The following is an 18,741-nucleotide window of genomic DNA, read 5'->3' on the forward strand; positions in this document are numbered from 1 at the left end:
GATCTGAGACTTTGACTCCGGGGCCTTATCTTCCGGAGCTAGTCTTCCATCATCTCTCCACTCTTCATGAAAAAGATCGCTCTGGTAACACCCATCCACACGTCCACCCCCATTTCTGCCCGTCCTCACTCCCTTTCTCTCCGGGACCTCTGGAGATGATCTTTCTTCTGGGAAAGGGCCTAACAGGAGCAGGTTCCAGAAGGAGCACGATCTTTCCAGAAGGCCAAATGATCTATGTGCTTCCCACAGCCTGTGCTGCTGACTATCTCCTCAAGAGCCCCCAGGCTCAGTCAGGAGGCGGCCCGGCGTCCACAGTGGAGGGAGCGGAGACGGACCCTGAATGGGTGGGGCAGGGCTTTGGGAACCACATGGGCAGGAAAACTGCACACAAGGAAAGAGGCCAGCAGTCCAGACCTGGGTCTTAAATGAGCCCCGGCTGGATGCAAAGGTGGCTCCACCCAGGGGTCGAAAGCTGCCAAACCCAGCTGGCTGCCCTGCCAGTATTTTTATGGCTCTTGAGCTAGGAATGGTTTTTTACACTTTTAAATGGTTGCGTTTAAAATGAACAGATAAGTACGTACATAATATCCTGATTTTGCCTCTTGGATGGCCAGGCCTAAAATATTTAGTAACCGGCCCTTTAAGAGAAAGTCTGGGGCCTCCATCCATCCTGTCCTTCTCTTCCTTTCCTCTGGCCTCATCATGCCCCCAACACAGGTGGGTGCACCTGTGACAAGGATGAGCGCTGCTTCACATCCAGGAACCCAGGCCACGTGGACAGAGCCAGGAGACCACAGCCCATGCCAGCCTCATCACTCTCTCCCCGTGGAACCCGGGTAGGCCTTGCGCCCGGCCCCAGCCTCAGTCCCACCCCCCACCCAATGACTCCAGCTAAAAGGGTGCTGTGAACATCATATGAGTTGTGGGATATGAATGCATTTTTTTTTCAAAGCTCAGAAGACTCTGGGGATAAAAGCCTATTGTCATCTGAGGTTATACATGAGCTGGTTTATTAGCCAAATTTCTTTTCCTTTCTCGTAAACGTGGAAGCCTGACGTTCTCTCCCAGTCCACACAAATACAGAGCGCGCGGGGGCCTCGCTCAGCTGACCCGAGCTGTCTATCCTGCGGCTCCCTGATCCAATTTCACCAGCAGGTCAGGCTGACCTCCCCGCTCCTCCCTGGCTGAGCCCACCTCCCCGGGGAAAGCTTGCTGGCCCGCACCCTGCCGTTTGGAAAATCTTTCTGACTCTGCATCCAGACGTGTGTGAAGGGAGACACAGGACTGAGCCATATTTTTTAGGAAATGCAGACTATCTAGACATCGTATCCATAAAGCACTGGATAGCAACTCAGGGAGCAATCCAGGGAGACGGGTGATTTTTACATCTGAGATCATTCTGAAATCGGGGGTCGCAATTTAGGTTTAATTTAAGTGACACCGTGGTGACCTTACTACCTCATGAATCCCGGTCACTTAATGGAATGGCCTATGATGGACAAGCATGCCACCCCGAGAGTGAGAAATCTGCGGCTTAAAAAGCCTCGGGCGGCCTGACAGAGGGTGGGGCTGGCACGGAGCCCAAGCCCCTGATCCCGGGACGCCCAGCTCTGACCATGAGCTCCCCCTCCCTCCGATCCCAGGCCCCTTTTGATGCGGAGGATGGACTCTACTATTTGCAAATACAAGGCAGGCGGTCAGCCCCTCCAGGTCCCTCTCTGGGCAGCTGAGAAGTAACCTCCTTTATTAGGACAGCTCCCCCCAGACCCAGTCACGGAGTGTGACAGGAGGTGGGACAGAGACACGCCCCGCCCCCCCACCCGGGGATCTGGAGAGTCGCTCATAGGTGGCAGCATCAAAGACCTCCCCCCTCCCCGCGGGGCGGGGCAGGCTGTTACCAACTCAGATGCTGCGGGTGGGAGAGGCTGGGTGGCCCACAGCTGTGCTCAGATCCACAGTGCACCCCCCTTTCCCTGGAGGTCCGCAAAGACGCTGTGATTCTTAGACGACGGGGAGCCCCATCCCAAACAACCAAGTAGACCTTGCGTCAGCCTCAAGCAAGGAAGGAGCTGAGCTCACGGAGGACTGTGACCCCACCTCCAGGAGTCCTTGGGCTGGGACAGCGGGGGAGGCCACCACCTGGAATTCTACCCGAGCTGCCAAGGGCCAGACGAGACCCCACGGGGGCAAGATCTGCGAGGAAACGTGAGCGCGGGTGAGCCACGGAGCAACAGAACCAACCCAAACCCCAGGGCTGTGGGAGCCAGAGGGAAGCCAGCAGCCCAAACTCTACCCCCGCCCCCGCCCCGAGCTCAAGGCCGCGTGCAGAGCTCAAGACCACACGCCATCCTACCTCATTTTATACGATGGTTCTCAAACCACCTTTTTTAGTCAAATTTTTGTAAAGTAATCCCACTTTTCCTTTGACACAACTAAAGAATGAACAGTGATGTCTCAAACTGGAGGAGATTCAGTAAAAGCAGTTAAGCCCCTTCTGAGCAGGGGCGAGGTAACCGGTGACAACTCTCTCCAAAAGGAAGGAGTGGATTTGCTCAGCACACACTCACTGTCTGCTGTGTGCCCTGCGTGTGCACGGCCAGGAAGATCGCCTGCCTCTACAGCTGGAGTTCCACAAGGAGGAAAAACGTGCAAATCATGGCAACATAGTGTGAAAAAGGCAAAACAAGAGCAGGTCTAAGACACAGAGTTAACGGGAGGGCGGGCCTTACCACACAGCAGGGCTGCCCTAGAGCTCCACCAGCTGGGTAACCTCCTGTACGAAAGGCCGCCCAACCGCCCCCCACGGAGGCCTGAGGGCTGGTCCTGGGCCCCCAAGGCACCCTGTTTCCAGGCCCGAGGCCCCCCTGAGAGGCCCCTGCGGGCTGGGCAATGCCTTGCTGATGTTTCTACTCTCAGCGCAGGGCCTGGCAAATAGGACGCATTTAATACAGATGTTTATTAAAGAACGTAACGGTGGAGAAAGGGGATTTCCACTCCCCATGCTTCCTCCTCCCCCCACCATCACAGCTTAATAAACAAGGGCTTTTCAGTTAAAAGACAAGGAACCCAAAACTTAAACATCATTCTGTTCAAGAGGGAGAGGTCAGCTGGAGCTATAGGGAGTATCTGAGATAAATGTTCACGGAGGTCCTTCCAGCCTGAGGCTGGCAGGTGGGTAGGCTCTGTCATTTTTAAAAGACCTCGAGCTATCCTGTGAATTTTGCAACTGAAGGCTGCAGGACATTGGCCGAAAGTACATCATGTTTAAAAACACCTTTCCCGGGCTTCCCTGGTGGCGCAGTGGTTGAGAGTCCGCCTGCCGATGCAGGGGACACGGGTTCGTGCCCCGGTCCGGGAAGATCCCACATGCCGCGGAGCGGCTGGGCCCGTGGGCCATGGCCGCTGAGCCTGCGCGTCCGGAGCCTGTGCTCCGCAATGGGAGAAGCCACAACAGTGAGAGGACCGCGTACCGAAAAAAAAAAAAAACACCTTTCCCTGAACACTGGCGAACCCTCACCCAGCCCGTCAGCGTTCCGGGGAACTGCACGGACCCAATCCCATAAACAGTCTGCTAAAGTGCAAACGAACGTTTGCAGGAGGAAGCCAGGTGCACACAGAGCAACGGTGCACGCGCTGCCGTGGCCTCGAGGGGCCCACAGCCCGGTGGTTTCTGGAGGATTCTAATGCAGGACGGGGGTGACTGATGCTACCAGGAATTTTTCTAAGTTCACTGTATATGGAATAGATGTTGCTCTCCAGAGAAGAAAGTGTTGAAAACTCTTTAGAACCAAAAATGTTACCTTCCACACGAGGCGGATGAGACAGAAGCCGGTGGAACCAACGTGCTTGGGGAAAACATTTGGAAGCGGTTTCATTGATGAGTTGCCTGCGAGAGAGGCTGCAGACAGAGACCGGTTTCTATTTTAGTGCTAACGTCGGGAAACGAGCTGGAGACACATGTGTCTCGAATCAGGGCAGCTGCTTTTCCAAACAGCTCAAAATAGAGACGCTTGAAAACACGCTGCACGCACGTGACGCTGACAAGACCAACGGGCCCCGGTTTGGGCCGAAGGGTTTCATTTCCTTACCAAACCTAAAAACTTCAAAACCTAGACAGTTTTAAACCAGATCCGACTCCATACGTTCACCAGTAATCTTAATCCCACAGCCCGACGGCTCACGGGGCAGCGCAGACCCCACGGGATGGTTAACCTTGGAAGCGATCGGGCTGCAGTGGCCCCGCCGCGATGAACGCATCACACTGTCAGGAGGTCCTCTCGGGCGATCTGTCGCAGGCCTCAGGGGAGCAGAAACCACACTCAAACGCTCTAACTGTGGGGTTTGCCCTGGGAAGGGTGGCAACCCCGCCGTCTGGATGCGGCCGACATAAATCAGAGGAGAGCCGGCCCCCGAGTTGGTGTCTTTGCTGGAGAACTGAGATTTCAAAGTAATCTTCTAACACGCTTGTCATCAGTAAAGTTCAAAGGGGTGTGTGGAGGCGCAGCCAATGGGGGTGGGCGGCGGGGGGGGGGGGGGGTGCCCAGGGGCGGGGAGGAGTCACCTCTCAGGCGAGCACAGCCAGGGCGCACCCTAGGAACTGGCCCTTCCCTCCCCGGCAATCAGCTCTCCCCACCTCGAGCTGGCATGGGACAGCAGATGCTCCAAGGTGCAGGTTTGGTGGCGCAGCGGAGCCATGAGCCATGGGCCGTGAGCCATGGCGTCCTTCCTGCCTGTCTGCAGGGCCTGGAGGAAGCTGGCCGGGGGCGTGCCAGGCTCTCAGGAGGGAAGCGCCACAGGAGGCCACGCAGAGGTGTGGCCCAAGGGCCGAGAGGAAACACACTTCAAAGCCCTGCCATAAACCTGGGAGGGTCAGGGGCCTTTATCTGTCGTCCCCCGACATAACAGCTTCCCTGGACTTCAGAAAAGGAGGAAGAAAGAGCTGGACACAGGCATTCAGACCAGGAAGCAGCTCCCTGCCCACCGGGGCCACGGAGCCCCGTGCAGCTCCTGGGCTTGCTTGGGGACCAGATGCCGAGGTCGCCTCGCGGCTCCAAAAGGACAAATTTTTTCACCAGGGACGGGTTCACCTTCAGGAAGACCGAAGTGGGCAAAGCCAACCCTTCCCTTTCTCTCCTTCCTGAAACCCCACAGACCTCCTTCTCCCACGACAGGGACAGGGATGGACGGGGCTGGCGGCAGATGAAATGACGATGCCTTTCAGGCAGTCCTGGGTGACCCTCGGCCAGGGGTACGTCCTGGGCTGGGACACCACCCCCCAGCCCCCCCGGGGCAGGAGCGGCTGCCTCGTCTCTACAGGCCAGGCTCTGCTCCGCAGTGGGCACCGTGGGTGCCCAGGAAACGGGATGAAGCGGAGAGGAACACACAGCCCCAAGCCTGAGCCCGGCGATTTAAGCCACGGTGACTGGGCAGCATGTGCTCCCGTGGCCTGGAATCCCTGAGCTGGGGGCGGAGGCCAGGCCGGTGAGAACTGCTGCGTGGGTGCCAGCAGGGCCAGCAGAGCTGGGGGGGGGGGGGGGGGGGAGGGGGAGGGGTGGGACTAAGACCAGGCATTCTCACCCAGAGTGAGCCTCCCTGACATCCTCGTCCTGGGAAGGGAGAAGCCTGGCCCCCAAGCTGGGCTCTGAGCTACGCTCATCCGCCTCCTCCACTCACGGGCTGGTGCTTCCAGCAGCTTCCTCATCACAAGTCTGTTCTCTCGCCTGTAAGATGGGGAGGAAATAAGACAAGTGCCCAGACAGGGACAACCCAGGGCAGGGCTGAAGCACACTCAGTGCTGAGGAGAGGTCCCAGGAAGAGCGGCCCCATCTAGATGGGTGAGTCAGAGAAGTTTCTATAGGAGGCTGCTTTGGGCAGGCACACGAAGGGGGTGCACGCTGTTTCTGGGTGGACGGCGGAGGGCAAGGTCAGGACAGGGCCACAGTAAAGGAGAAAGAGAAGACAGCAAGGAGGCTGTGTCGACAAGAGGGAGGGACGGAGGGAGTCATAATGAAAGCTGTGGATTTGGGGATCGTCATTTCATTTTCTCTCTTGCTGTGTTCGCTGTGGTACTGCCACCTCCAGACCTGCTCGGGGCCCCCAGGCTTGGTCACACCCGGTGAGGCAGAGACAAACCAGAAAGAATGACTCATCGCAAAATGCCTGAGCAGCTGGGCCCGGCTGCCGAGAGGCGGGGGCCACTGTCCACTCAGAAGGGGGTCAGCTGGGACCCGATTCGGGACCCGATTCAGAGCAGCCTTCCTCCCGGCCCCCTGCCCGCAGTCACCGTCCAGCCACCCTCACGTGCACGCTCTCCCTGGGAACTCTCCTCCACGAGAAGGTCAGACATCTCCACCAAAATGCAAACGAGGCAGATGGCCCCGCAGCTCTTGGATAAATATGAACAAGCACTGCCAAGCTTACTGCAAACTACCCACCAATCTGCTAAGTCCCCGTAAACACAAGTCGCTCTGTGTTCACCAGGATGTCGGCCTGCCTGTGGGACCAGGGCCAGACCCATGTGCTTTTCAACATCGACCAGAGTTCTGTACATGTAAACTGAGCCTCTTACAAGTACCATCTAAGACATTTTATAATAGTCTGTGGGGTTCTTTCTTGCACTTTTGAATCTTGTGACCAAAATTACTTCCCAAGTAAACCATGATCTGACATTCTGACAGCACTGATCTTAAATGACCCTTACCTCAGAGACATTTAAGGTCATTTAATCAAAAGGCATAAGGCCACAATTTAACACAAGCAGGTTCAGCTGGTTGTCTTATAAGAAGAAGGGACCCAAGGGCTTCCCTGGCGGCGCAGTGGTTGAGAGGCCGCCTGCTGATGCGGGGGACGCGGGTTCGTGCCCCGGTCCGGAAGGATCCCACATGCCACGGAGCGGCTGGGCCCGTGAGCCATGGCCGCTGAGCCTGCGCGTCCGGAGCCTGTGCTCCGCAACGGGAGAGGCCGCAACAGTGAGAGGCCCGCGTACCGCAAAAAAAAAAAAAAAAAAAAAAAAGGGACCCAGACTCATTCATTTTTAAAAGAACGACAGAAAGAACAGGAAGAGCCTGACGCAGTGGGCAACGTGCTGGTCACTGTGCAGGCGGTCTGCCTTCTAGAGTCTACAGGGCGGGAATAAGCAAGTCGGGGTGGCTCTAAGGGGTCTTGAGGCGGGGTCCCATGAAATCCAAGCAAAACGGCAGGAGCTGGTGGGGGCAGTGTGCCTGGAGACCCCAAACCGCAACAGCTCCCAACAACGGCCCTCAGTCAGGTGCGAAAAGCACCACGTTTCTCTTCTGCACAAACCAGACAGCACCCTGAGGTCTTGAATGCCCTCCAGAAACCAAACCAAGGTCTTCTGCAACAGCCCTGGAAGGCAGGTAACAAGTGTCCTCGAGGCAACGACAGAGAAAGCCGAAGCCTTCGGCGCAGGTCCAAGGGCAAGTCTCTGGGCAGAAAAGGCCGATTCTAGGTGTGCAGGCGGCCAGGCTGTCCCAGGGAGATTACTGCCAAGGTCAGACTAGCAGATCTAGGAGTTCTACAGAAAATAATAATAATAAATAAAACGTTGGTGACTCCTAAGGTACGATGGAGACAAAATGAAACGAACCGAGGCCCTTAGGAGCTAGAATCGGCAAGTCCTGGTACCACGTTGATAAGGGAGGAGCTGTCACGAGGCCACTCCCAGGCTTCAGGCGGGCACAGCTCTGTGGGCCACGGGGCTGCCAGCAGGGCGGTGGAAAGCTCGAGCAAGCAGAGAGGACTCCACCAGCCGCGGCCACGCTGGCTATGAGGCACACGAGGCAGCTGGGTAGGTGGACCCAGAGCTGGGCGGGTTAGGAGCTGAGAGGACAGAGATTAACTAGAGCTCTGGGAAGGGCCGGGCCTCCTGCAGGGAAGGAAGGTGCCAAGGGCTGCGTGGTGCTCCCAGGAGCATCAGGGAGACGGAGACTGGGGACCCCAGGAAGCCAGGGAGGGTGTGATGAGGTTGGGGAGAAGCCAGGCAGGGGCGGTCCCAGAGGGAGGAGCGCATCTTCCAGGTGAAGGTGCTGGAGACGAGGCCTGAGAGTGTCCTCTGGGCTTGGAGACAGGGTTTGGGGACAGTGGCCAAGGCCGGAGGGAAGGGGTTGGGGAAAGAGTGGGCGGCGAGGAGGGGATGACAGCCAGGAGGACCAACCCCGCCCAAACTGCTCAGAGAGGTTCAGAAGCCTGTGCAGGCCACAGAGCTGCTCCTACTCTGCCCTGGGTGTGCGGAGGGATGGATGGATGGATGAATGAATGAATGAATGAATGAATGGGTGAACAAACCAGCGGCCCAGTCTCGCTGAGTGGCAATTTGCTTCTTTCCTGCGTCAGCAGTTCTCGGACAAACTGTGAAATGGAAAAGTATGTGCTCCCTGGGGAGGCCTCTCTCCCCATCATCAGAGCAGCTGCAGCTCTCAGCCCCCACCTCCCATTTCCGAGCTGGGCCCCTGTCTTCCGAGTTCCCTGAAACCTGCCCTGGACCGGCCAAGTGTATTCTCCACATCTGACGGCCTTCGTGTGACCTACCACCACGCACAGAAGCTGGCGAACGTCAGAAAGGGTGAGGACTTGAGGCCAAGCCCTTCTGTCATACAGGGAAAAGCTGAGGCCCGGGGAGGCGGATCCTAAACTGGATGTGGCTGGCATGGAGCCCGGGCCTCCTCGGGGTGCTCAGAGGACCCCCAGACCCGAAGACTGGAGGGATGACATACCTGTGCATTTTTTATCATTCTCTATTGAAATTGGAACTTTTCTCTTCTAAAAGTATGTAGCTGCCGTAAACAAAAAACCCCTCGATGCAAGAAAAGACCAAAGACTGAAGCCTGGGCAGCCCACGCCCCAGCCCGATGCTCCTTCTGCAGAGCAAGTACCGAGGTCAGACTTCTGCTATTTTGTATCTGAGTTTCCCTCTCTGAAGACAGAAGACCTAACTCGCTGTCACCCTGTGGTCCACACGGCCCCCCAGGAGACACCCATTTACTTCATTTACCAACATGGACGGACCCCTTGCTGGGCACTGGGCACACAGGACGCTGCCCTGCCCTCGGGGACCCAGCAGCCACGGGTGGCATCTGAGATGAGGTGACAGCCCAGACCCAGCTCACTAGCTGGTCACCTCCCTCCTGTGGGCTCAAGTTTCCCAAATCAAAAAACAAAGAGGCTGGAGCCTACCTTAGTGATTTTCAAACTTTTTTGTGTCTTCAGTTGTAGAAGACTGTTTTCAAGCGAAACTTTACAGGGCTGCACAAAACTGCGGAACGGATGAGAACGGAGCGGCTCTGCTGGGAGACAGGTAGGGGTGGGTTTTAGGCCGGCCCCCTCCCCACTCGCCCTTGAGGGTCAAGGAACTTAGCGTGAAATCCCCGGGCCCTTTTCCGCCCTGAGCCCCAGTGGCCCTGGCCACGAGGCCCACGTGCCTGGCATCTCTTGGGTACAACATTTAGCTGCTTGCGGTGCTGGTGGGGAGCCCAGTGTTTCAGCCTTTTTCTTTTTAATGACGTGAGACTAGAGGTGCTGGGTCTCAGGAGACCCCCCCACCGCCCCGCCCCGGGAAAGTGCTTCCTCTCTGACCCCAGGGTGGGGATGGAGATGGCCTGCCGCACCACCTGTGTCTCCGTGCACTAGTTCACATCGGCGGGAGGTGTAAAAAACGTTGAATGGGCTCAGTCGCGATGAAAAACTACATACTGAAGGGAAAAGGGAATTTTGGAATCCTCCTGTGGCCTTTATCCTGAGGCTGCAACTGGCCCCCCGCCCCCGCGGGTCCCGGGTGCAAAGGCTAAGAGCTGGGGATGATGGCAGAGGAGAGGCAGCCAAGAGGTTCCCCCCCAGCGCCCTGACCACACGCGGGGAAATCCCCGTTCCTGTGACTCCCGTGCCGCAGCTCTTGTACTTACCTGGTCTTGTCTCAAGTTCATTTTCTCCATTTACCGCCCCCTCCCCCGAGTCTTATTTGCATGCGGATGCTATTCTAACACAAAACCGTGTTTGCATTTATCTACAGCAGACGCACCCAGAAACACGCACGAAAAGGGAAGAACAGGGGCCAAAGAGGCTGCCTCTCCAACCAACTATCGGGCCCTGGGCCCGACGAAGCCTTAGGGGTCCTCATCTGTCAAAGGGGGCCATAAGGATCCGTGCTCGGACAAGCTATGGGGCAGATGAGCGGGGACATATGCAGACTGGGGCTTACATAACTGCCACGTGTACTGCTCCTCCTGGCAGGGCCGAGGCTGTAGGAACCCATGGTGTGGAGGGACACGTTCCGCCTCCCAGCCTCCCTCATCACGTCCCGTCTCCGCTGTGGTGAGGCTGTCATTTCACTGAGAGTTGATCCCCAGAGCATAAGACCCCACACGCAAATGACAGCCACAGAAAGTGCGTGCAAACAGACGTTACATTCCAGTGTCTACCCCGGTCTACTCATGTAGCTGCCCTCCTGCTCTCCACACCCCTGGAACCAGCGTAGCAGGGATGACAGAGGACCGGGGCAGGAGGTGAGAATGTGGAGGAAACTGTGCTGGAGGTCAGGACGGCACCTGCCCTCTGGGTGCGCCCTATGACTTCGGGAACCCAGGGAATCACCGTGCCAGCCTCAGCCTCCATCAAACCACAGTGCCGCGCCAACCTCCAAAGTGCCTGTAACTCTTAAACACCAGGGCCTTCAGCTGGAATCAACACTGAGCATGGCCAGTGGTGGAAAGCTCGGGTTTGGGTTTGGGCTCTGCCCCTTAGCAGTTCTGTGACCTTCTGTAGAAGCCTGGAAATTTTCCTAGGGCTTCTGAGCCTGGCGGGTTATCGTGTCTTGATTCCCACCTGAAATCAAGAGACGATGACCCACCGCACTGGGATGCGGCGAGGTTACATGAAATAATGGCTGTAGAGGGCTGAGCACTGCGCCTGAGCGTAACGCCAGCCATGCAGGCTATTAACGTCACCGTTACCGTGCTCAGTGCACGCAAAGTCCTAGGCAAGGGGCCACTCGGGACAACGCTGGGATCAAACACCATTTGGGGTCTCTGGTTCCACGTCTGGGGGAAGAGGGGGGGCCCACAACTGCAGGGAGGCAGGACGGAGCGAGGAAGGAGCTACAGGAGGAGAGAGGGTCTGGGAAGGCTCACAGAGGGGCCTTGGAGGATGAATGAGCAGTATTCTGACGGGCAGGAACAGGAGGAGGAGGAAAGCCCAAAGGCCTCAGAATACGGGAGCCCTTGCTTCCAGAGGGGATCCCAGCGTCCTGAGCCCGGGATGCCTGAGCTCTCAGCAGAGGCTGTGTCTGTCTAGTACCGGCGTGCGGGATGCATCTCAAAGAGGCTCGGGGTGCGGGCAGAGTGTGGAGGTCTCATTCCAAAGGCCCTGGTAAGCGGGAAGATCCTGGGGACAGTGGTGACGGAAAGGGTTGGCCAGGCCACATCCAGAGACCGGGAGGCTGTTTGCAAGCTGCAGGGTAGCCTGAGCAGCGCTGTGGACTTGGGAATGAAAAGGAAACAGCAGCCGAGAGCCCTGGGACTTTGGGGAGATGGGGCGGGAGGGGTGGGGGAGAGAGGCGCTGACTCATCTGAGAGGAGCGCCCGGGGCTTGGACACCACAAATAGAGCTTCGAGCTTTCACAGCCAGGAGAGGTGACCCTTTCTTCGCGGCTCACCGAGAACTTCAGGGTTCAGCCTGGATTTCTCACCTCCCACCCCAGCCCCCTAACGGGATGATGTGAGCTGTGAGGAATGAGCTGGGGACACTTAGCAGACACCCGGGTGACTCACGCGGAGCAGCTTCTGCCACTAAGACCTTCCCCTTTCCTGACCTTGGCTTTTCCCTGTCAACAGTTAAGACCTCTTTCCGAGGCAAAGTACAGTGTATGTTTGTTTTTAATCTGCGTGAGGAATGACACCGGGCCAGAGCGATTCTGTTAACTTGCTCTTTCCTGTCTGACAAGTGCTCCCAAGTCCCCTCCAGTCACCAGGACAACGCAGTGACCCAGAGACGCTGTCCCTGCCCTTGCTTCTTGCAGGGGAGCCCGAGGGTCTCCACCGTCATATGGAGCAACCAGGATAACGGCCCCTAACGCTCGACCCATAAAACAAAATTCTCTTTAATTCAAAAAAAAAAATGCAGATCTACAACGGACTTCAACACAAGCAGTGGCCCTGGATGCGTCATTTCGTCCATGAAAATCTATTAGGAACTATCACCGGTAAACTACTGTGCTCTCAGAGTATCTGAGCTGTAACAGATCGGCAGGCCCTACGCACGCCCTCCCCACGAAGAATCTCATGGTTGGGATAAAAGCAGCACCGCTCAGGCCACGAGGGCTCATGCACCCACATCTGCAGGCGCCTCCACTCCCCGCATGCGGTACCTGTTGGGTGCCGGGTGCTGTCGCAGGAGGAGAGGGAGTTGACCTGAAGGTAAACAGGATCACAGCCCCCTGTGTTCCAGAGGCTCCTGGGTGGCAGCGTCTCAGCTGAGCTGTGGGCGAAGCAAAGTGGGGTGCAGGGGCGGAGGGCGGGTGGACCAGGGCGCAGGAAGTGCCCAGAGAAATGGACTTGGGATTCCACGGAGGCCAGCAAGGCTGGAGACACGCTGGGGCCAAGTCACCATGGCTCCCAGGGAAGGAGTCGGACTTGGCCTCAGGCTGCAGGGAGATGCCGAAAGATCTGGAGCAGGGCCCTGAGGGGATGAGCTTACTGCTGGAGAAAGAACATTCTAGCTCACTAAATGGGGAAGAGTCTAGAAAGATACCTTCTCTGGAGCAGTATGGTCCAGCGTCTGGCCCTGGTCTCCATATGCCAACCCAGTACTACTTCTCATCTCCAAACCACCCCCGCTTGACAAGAACTTGTAGGGTAACGACCACTCAACCAGTTCTGTGCTACAGCCTGAACCCAAGCTGCAGGCAATGGTGCCCACGGGGCCGGCCTCCAGAGCTCATCCCTGGGATCCTCCACGGAGGCAGATGAGCAGAGACGGCGCCTGTCACTCAACGGCACAGTGATGGGGCCTCGGGAAGGGCCCCGCCTCTCACCCTCCTTGGGAGGACAGAGTAAAAGGATAAAGTGCAGCACATAATAGGTGTTTGGGAAACACTGCTGGTTCTCTCTTAAGTGAGTCACGAGATGCAGTTTTTTTTATCCAATCAATCGAGAGCTCAAACACTTGTATATTTTCTTTCCTCATGGAAGGAGCTTCGTATTCTAAGTAATAAATAAATGCCTTGAAAACAAGCTCTTGGATCACGACCTAAACAAGGAAATACACGAAATTCAACATTTTTCTTGGAGAAGATAGAACCACCGCTCTCAACTGATGAAATTTTACAAAAAGCTTAAGATCAAACCCTAAGTACATCATTACCAATTCCAACTACCAAGCGTTATTATCGCTTGTGCAAAATTACACATAAAACCAGACACCATTTCCTACCTGTAAGGGTTCCCGAATTGTCTAGCTGGGGCTCTGGTTCACATGTCAACAGTTTAACAAGCTCCAGGCTTCTGTCGGAGATGCACTGGCCTCAGTGGCCATCGGGCCAGAGACAGCCGTGGTCCTCCTCCCGGGAGGGCACCTCTGAGGCCAACACCACAGAGACACTTGGCAGTGTTACTGCGTCAGGTGCCTAGCTCCATGGAAGCCACGTTCCTTTAAAAGGTTCTGGAAAGTAAATTTCTGCAGCCCTAACGCGCAGCCCGTTTAAAGAACCCCTGTGGGAACCTACCCTAAAGAACAAAAAAGCTTTTGTAACGCTAAGAATCACCCCACGCCGATCTGCTTTGTAATCTCTGCTGCTCACGCTCAGCGGCACCACCATTACTGGGCACTGTGCTTTGTGCCCTGCGCTGCGCTAAGTGCTGTTGTACGGGATCGTTTCATTCAATCCCCATAACGGGGGGGGGGTGTGTGTGTGTCGGGGAGTGTGGGTGGGCGGTTTCTGCTGTCATTCACACTTTACAGATGAGGAAACTGAGATCAGGGATCTCAGGGTCTCTCCCAAGGTCACCCAGCCGGTCAAGGGCAGTCAGGCCAGGGCCTCGAGCCACTTGGCTCCAGAACCCCAGCTCTTAATCTCTCTCCTGCAGGGCGCACACAACTCGTCTCCGCTGCATCTCTCTGCCTGCTCTAGAGGGACTGTGAGGTCTGCAGCGCGCGTGGTCTCGGGCTGTCACACTCAGCAAGGCTGCGGGTGCTGCCTCAGAGCCGCCACCGTGACCTTGGATGAGCCGCTTCCAAAGGCAGCTGGCTCCCAACGCGCGGCCTGACCTGCAGGTACCGGCTGAGTCTGGGGCACAGCACTTGCCTGTGATCTGATTCTGAACCACAGCCGAAACCCTGGGGGGCCTGGCTGGGTCTCCCCCGGAGCAGGAAGCCCCTTCCCAGAGACGCTGTGTCTCCCCCCAACTCCCCCGCACCGGCTGCCAGTGGCAGGGCAGCTCGGAACCAAAGGTGAAAGTGTCTGAAAGCCAAGACTGGAGACTGTATACACACAGCAATTTGTTACTGTGAAAAACCATCTGTTTCTCGGTATTACAATCCTCAGAGGGCAAATTATAGCTAGCGTTCAACATAAAACATCAATTTAAACCATCAACTATTCATAATTTCAATTCTTTATTGGAAACCAAGGACATAAATGTCAGGGAATAAAGCAATATTTCTTTTATTAACTGTTCCATTCATCTGGCTATTAAATAAAACCAGGGCCCCAATAAATGACATGAGTCCTTGCCTGACAGCCACACCAAATAGCTCTATAATTCTCAGCCATTTTGAAACAACGAAAACGGCATTATTTGAAAAGTTGCAAACTTTAATATGTAATAAAATTAAAATTAATGTGCTCTTAGTACCTTGCGAAACTGCAGTGCCCTTGTATTCAAATATATTGCTTCTCGTACATTTTATTTTTAACAGTGCTCATTCTGTACTGAGAACGCACTGGGTTTATGACCAGGTGTAGCGGATGCCAACCGCCTCTGGCATTTTTCACTGACATCTACTTTTCCCAGGCTGCAGCCGCCTCCCCCTGCTGGGTCTGGGCTGCGCGCAGGGCACCGTGTTGAAAGTGCAGCTCAGGGAGTGCGTGGTCTGTGGGACACTCACAAAACAGTTAAGTAAAAGCCTGACTGGGCTTCCCTGGTGGCGCAGTGGTTGAGAGTCCGCCTGCCGATGCAGCGGACACGGGTTCGTGCCCCGGTCCGGGAGGATCCCACATGCCGCGGAGCGGCTGGGCCCGTGAGCCATGGCCGCTGAGCCTGCGCGTCCAGAGCCTGTGCTCCACAACGGGAGAGGCCACAACAGTGAGAGGCAAGCGTACAGCAAAAAAAAAAAAAAAAAAAAAAAGAAAAAGCCTGACTGAGTGCAGGGCGGGTTCTGGTTACAGGCTTTTTTTTTTTTTTTAAGAGAATAATCTGAGCACTGGAAAATGAAAGCCACAGAAGATGGAAGAGGATATTTACTGACGGATTGATTTTTTTTTTGGCCACACTGTGCTGCATGTGGGATCTTAGTTCCCCAACCAGGGATCGAACCCATGCCCCCTGCAGTGAAAGCTCAGAGTCTTAACCACTGGACCTCCAGGGAAGCCCCAAAGAGGATATTTCTTGAGTGTCCTTTGTGGACTAGGACCTAGACTGAGATTTTCATCTGTGTTGTCTTGCAACCATCCTGCAGGGTGGGTACACTTTACAGATTAGGAAACAGGTTTAGAAGGGTGGCTCACGCACTTATCTTATCCCTAGGAGGTACACCTACATGTTAACCAACGAGGAAATAAAGAGAAATAAGACACAGGGTCCATACCCAGCACCTTACAGTCTCCTGGCTGTGATCCACACAGAAGTAACTGTTGAGTGCGGTCAGCAGCAGCAGGGGCAGGAGGACAAGGGCTCAAGCCCACACCCCTCGGAGGGAGGAGCACCAGGTGATGCGGGGGAGGCGGGGCGGGTAGGGGGAGCTCCCGGGGAGAGACTGCGCTCGAGCTGAGTCTTCTGCAAATCCTTGCTTTTCCCTTTCTTTTCAAGATTTAATTTCTACAAGAGATGTTGCCACCCTAAGAGTAATTATTTTAAGGAAAACACAAACAACAGCATTAATGAAAGATTTTGTATTTGAAACACCCACAACGCATCCTGCGTGAACATATTCACGACTCTAGGTTTTTGTGGCTGTGTGATACTCCTTCCTGTTCAGGTCCATAACTACTGGTTGAATGAATGACTTGGGTAAATGACAGGGGCTTCACTTGGGCACAGCACACCGCCACCCACAGCATCCTCTGCGGCTGCCCTGTCACCGCCCAGGGAGGGGATTAACCATCCTTGTTTTGCAGATGAGGAAACTCAAGAGGCCCTGTGACCTTTCCTTCCTTCTCCTGACACCAGTCCCTCCTGCATTGTCTACGGAGCATGTTCGGGGATTTTGGTGGTGGTGGTGGTGGTGGTGGTGTTGGTGGTGGAGGAGGGGAAGGCCAACAGCTCCGGGCTCCTGCACCCACGAGCGCGCAGAGCAGGCCAAGGGGGGGTGTGACCACCGCCCGGCACCAGCTCTGGGCCTCCCCCTCCAGCCCACAAGACCTCGGCGAGGAAGAGGCCCTCAGAGCCAACCAGGGCTCCCAACTACAGGAGGGAAAGCTCGAAGGGTAAACGACTTTTTATTGGTGTGTTACTGGCCATAGCCGAGTCACAGCTTTTAGCCTGAAATGCAGGTAAAGAGAAGATCCAGCAGTCAACAAGGCAAGAAGATACCTGCAAACGTACACTAGCACGACCTCCCAGGGCTTGCTTTTCTTCCTTGCGTTTGCTCCTTTCTTACTTCAGGTCATCTTGGTGAATACAGGAAAAAACAGTTGACTTTCCCTCCTGCTTATGTGACTAAGAGAAACCTCCCTGGATTCATTAGAGTCAAGACGTGAAACTTCAGAGTTCCCGACTTTGCCTTCACAATTTAAACACCATTCGGAACCCTTTAGACGCAATAAACACGTATCTGTCAAAGAGAATAACTGAGAGCCCCTCATGGGAATGGCTTACCAGCCACTTATCAACGGGTGGTTCCAGGAAGCCCAGGCCAGACCACCTTCTGTGCTCTGACCTGAGAGTCATCATTCATGAAACGGAGGTTTCAGTGCCAGCCACTCTGGTGGCTGCAGAAATGCAACCAGTTTTGGTATTCATGGAACTTACATCCTAACGGGGAGAGACAGGTGACAAAAAGATAGATAATGGATCAGGAGACGGTAAGGGCAGTGGAGAAAAGACAGCAAAGTAAAGGGAATGGGGGTGTGTATGGGGGGGGAGTAGGAGATAGTGCTGGGTCAGGATTCACGAAAGGGAGGGGAGGAGTGTCCATGCCACACACCTACCCCTGCTCAGCTCTGTGGCAAGGGAGGGGCATTTGTAGCGCTCCGGGGACAAGCCTGATGGGCACACGTTAATTTTCCATTTATTTTCAAAATTCCGAAAGACACAGCATGTAACTTGGTGGCTTTGAAACAACACCAACAAAATCAGCAGGGCTTACCTGGCAGCCCAGTGTTTTTAGACTCTGCACTGCCAAGGCAGGGTGCGTGGGTTCGATCCCCGGTCAGGGAACGAAGACCCCACATGCCGCGATGCGCGGCCAAAAAAAAATTAAAAAGAAAAAAAATTAACAACAACTCTGCAGTCAAGAACCTAGGAGACCGATGCATAGGCTGGATTCAGACAGAGGAGAGGAAGGGCATGTGGGTTCCTCTTGGGGAGAGAGAGAGCCCTGCATGGTGCAGGGAGCCACGGCTTCTGGCACCACAAGGACCAGGGCGTTGCCCATCTGGCTGGGGAAGCAAACAGTAAAGGGCTGAGTAAGAGCAGGAGGGGGCTGCCAACATCACAGCAGCTGTCCCTTGGGTGAGAGGAGAAGAAAAGCCGAAGTCTCAGGGCACCTGGGAAGCAACCCACCACCTCCTTTGTACTGGCATTTGCTGCTCCAGCACCAGATAGGGAACGGTCGGATATGTTCACATGAAAGTTCTTAGGCTGTAAGATCTTGTTCTCGAGAGGCAGCAACACCGCCCTGGGCGGCCCTCTTTTTATCACGATATTAATCACGACTCCGCGGCCCAGTTACCCCACTGGTCTCTGCTTCGTCAGCACGGCGCTGTCTGGAAGACCCTTGTCCACCAGCTCACTAAAGAGGCCCTGCTCACCGTGCTCCGGCACCTGCCCCTGGGCCTGGCATCCCCAGGTGCTCAAATCACAGTTCCTGATTGAACAAATGCATGAAGACGAAAGAAACCCGAACCCAGTGAGGGGGCGCTGCCTCGCCCAAACTCACAGGCTTATTAAGGCCCACCAGGTCTCTTTTACTTCCAGCTGTTTCTGAGTTACTGTTACGTGCGTAAGACTGTAGAAGTGATCCTTTTAACCCAATATTTGATTTACCATAGTACACTGATAATTAATTACATGGTTTCTCTGACTGCAATTCAAGATCTAATAACATCAATTTTCTGTGCTTGGGCTTTTCATTAACTTGGGCTTTTGCCAAAGACTCAAACTTTCGAGCCTTACCAAATTTTAACTTGGCCCCACTTCTGTGTGTGATGACCTGCTCCAGGGTGACAGCCCCAAAGGCCTCCCCTTCGAAGCCTATCTTCTGCCAGGGAGCCCATGTACCAGCCTGCTTCATGGGGAGCCCAGAACCCACTTCTAGCCTGGAACCCATTCCCCAGCCTTGCAGGCTGGGGCATGT

At 55.3% G+C, this 18,741-nt stretch overlaps 1 protein-coding gene across 6 annotated transcripts in view; it reads right to left on the bottom strand.

The window, feature by feature from the left end:
• CUX1 (cut like homeobox 1) overlaps positions 1-18,741 on the bottom strand; it is a 373,427-nt gene that overhangs the window by 220,372 nt on the left and 134,314 nt on the right. The window lies entirely within an intron of this gene.

This window comes from Orcinus orca, chromosome 16, assembly GCF_937001465.1.
Source record: "Orcinus orca chromosome 16, mOrcOrc1.1, whole genome shotgun sequence".
Lineage (NCBI taxonomy): Eukaryota > Metazoa > Chordata > Mammalia > Artiodactyla > Delphinidae > Orcinus > Orcinus orca.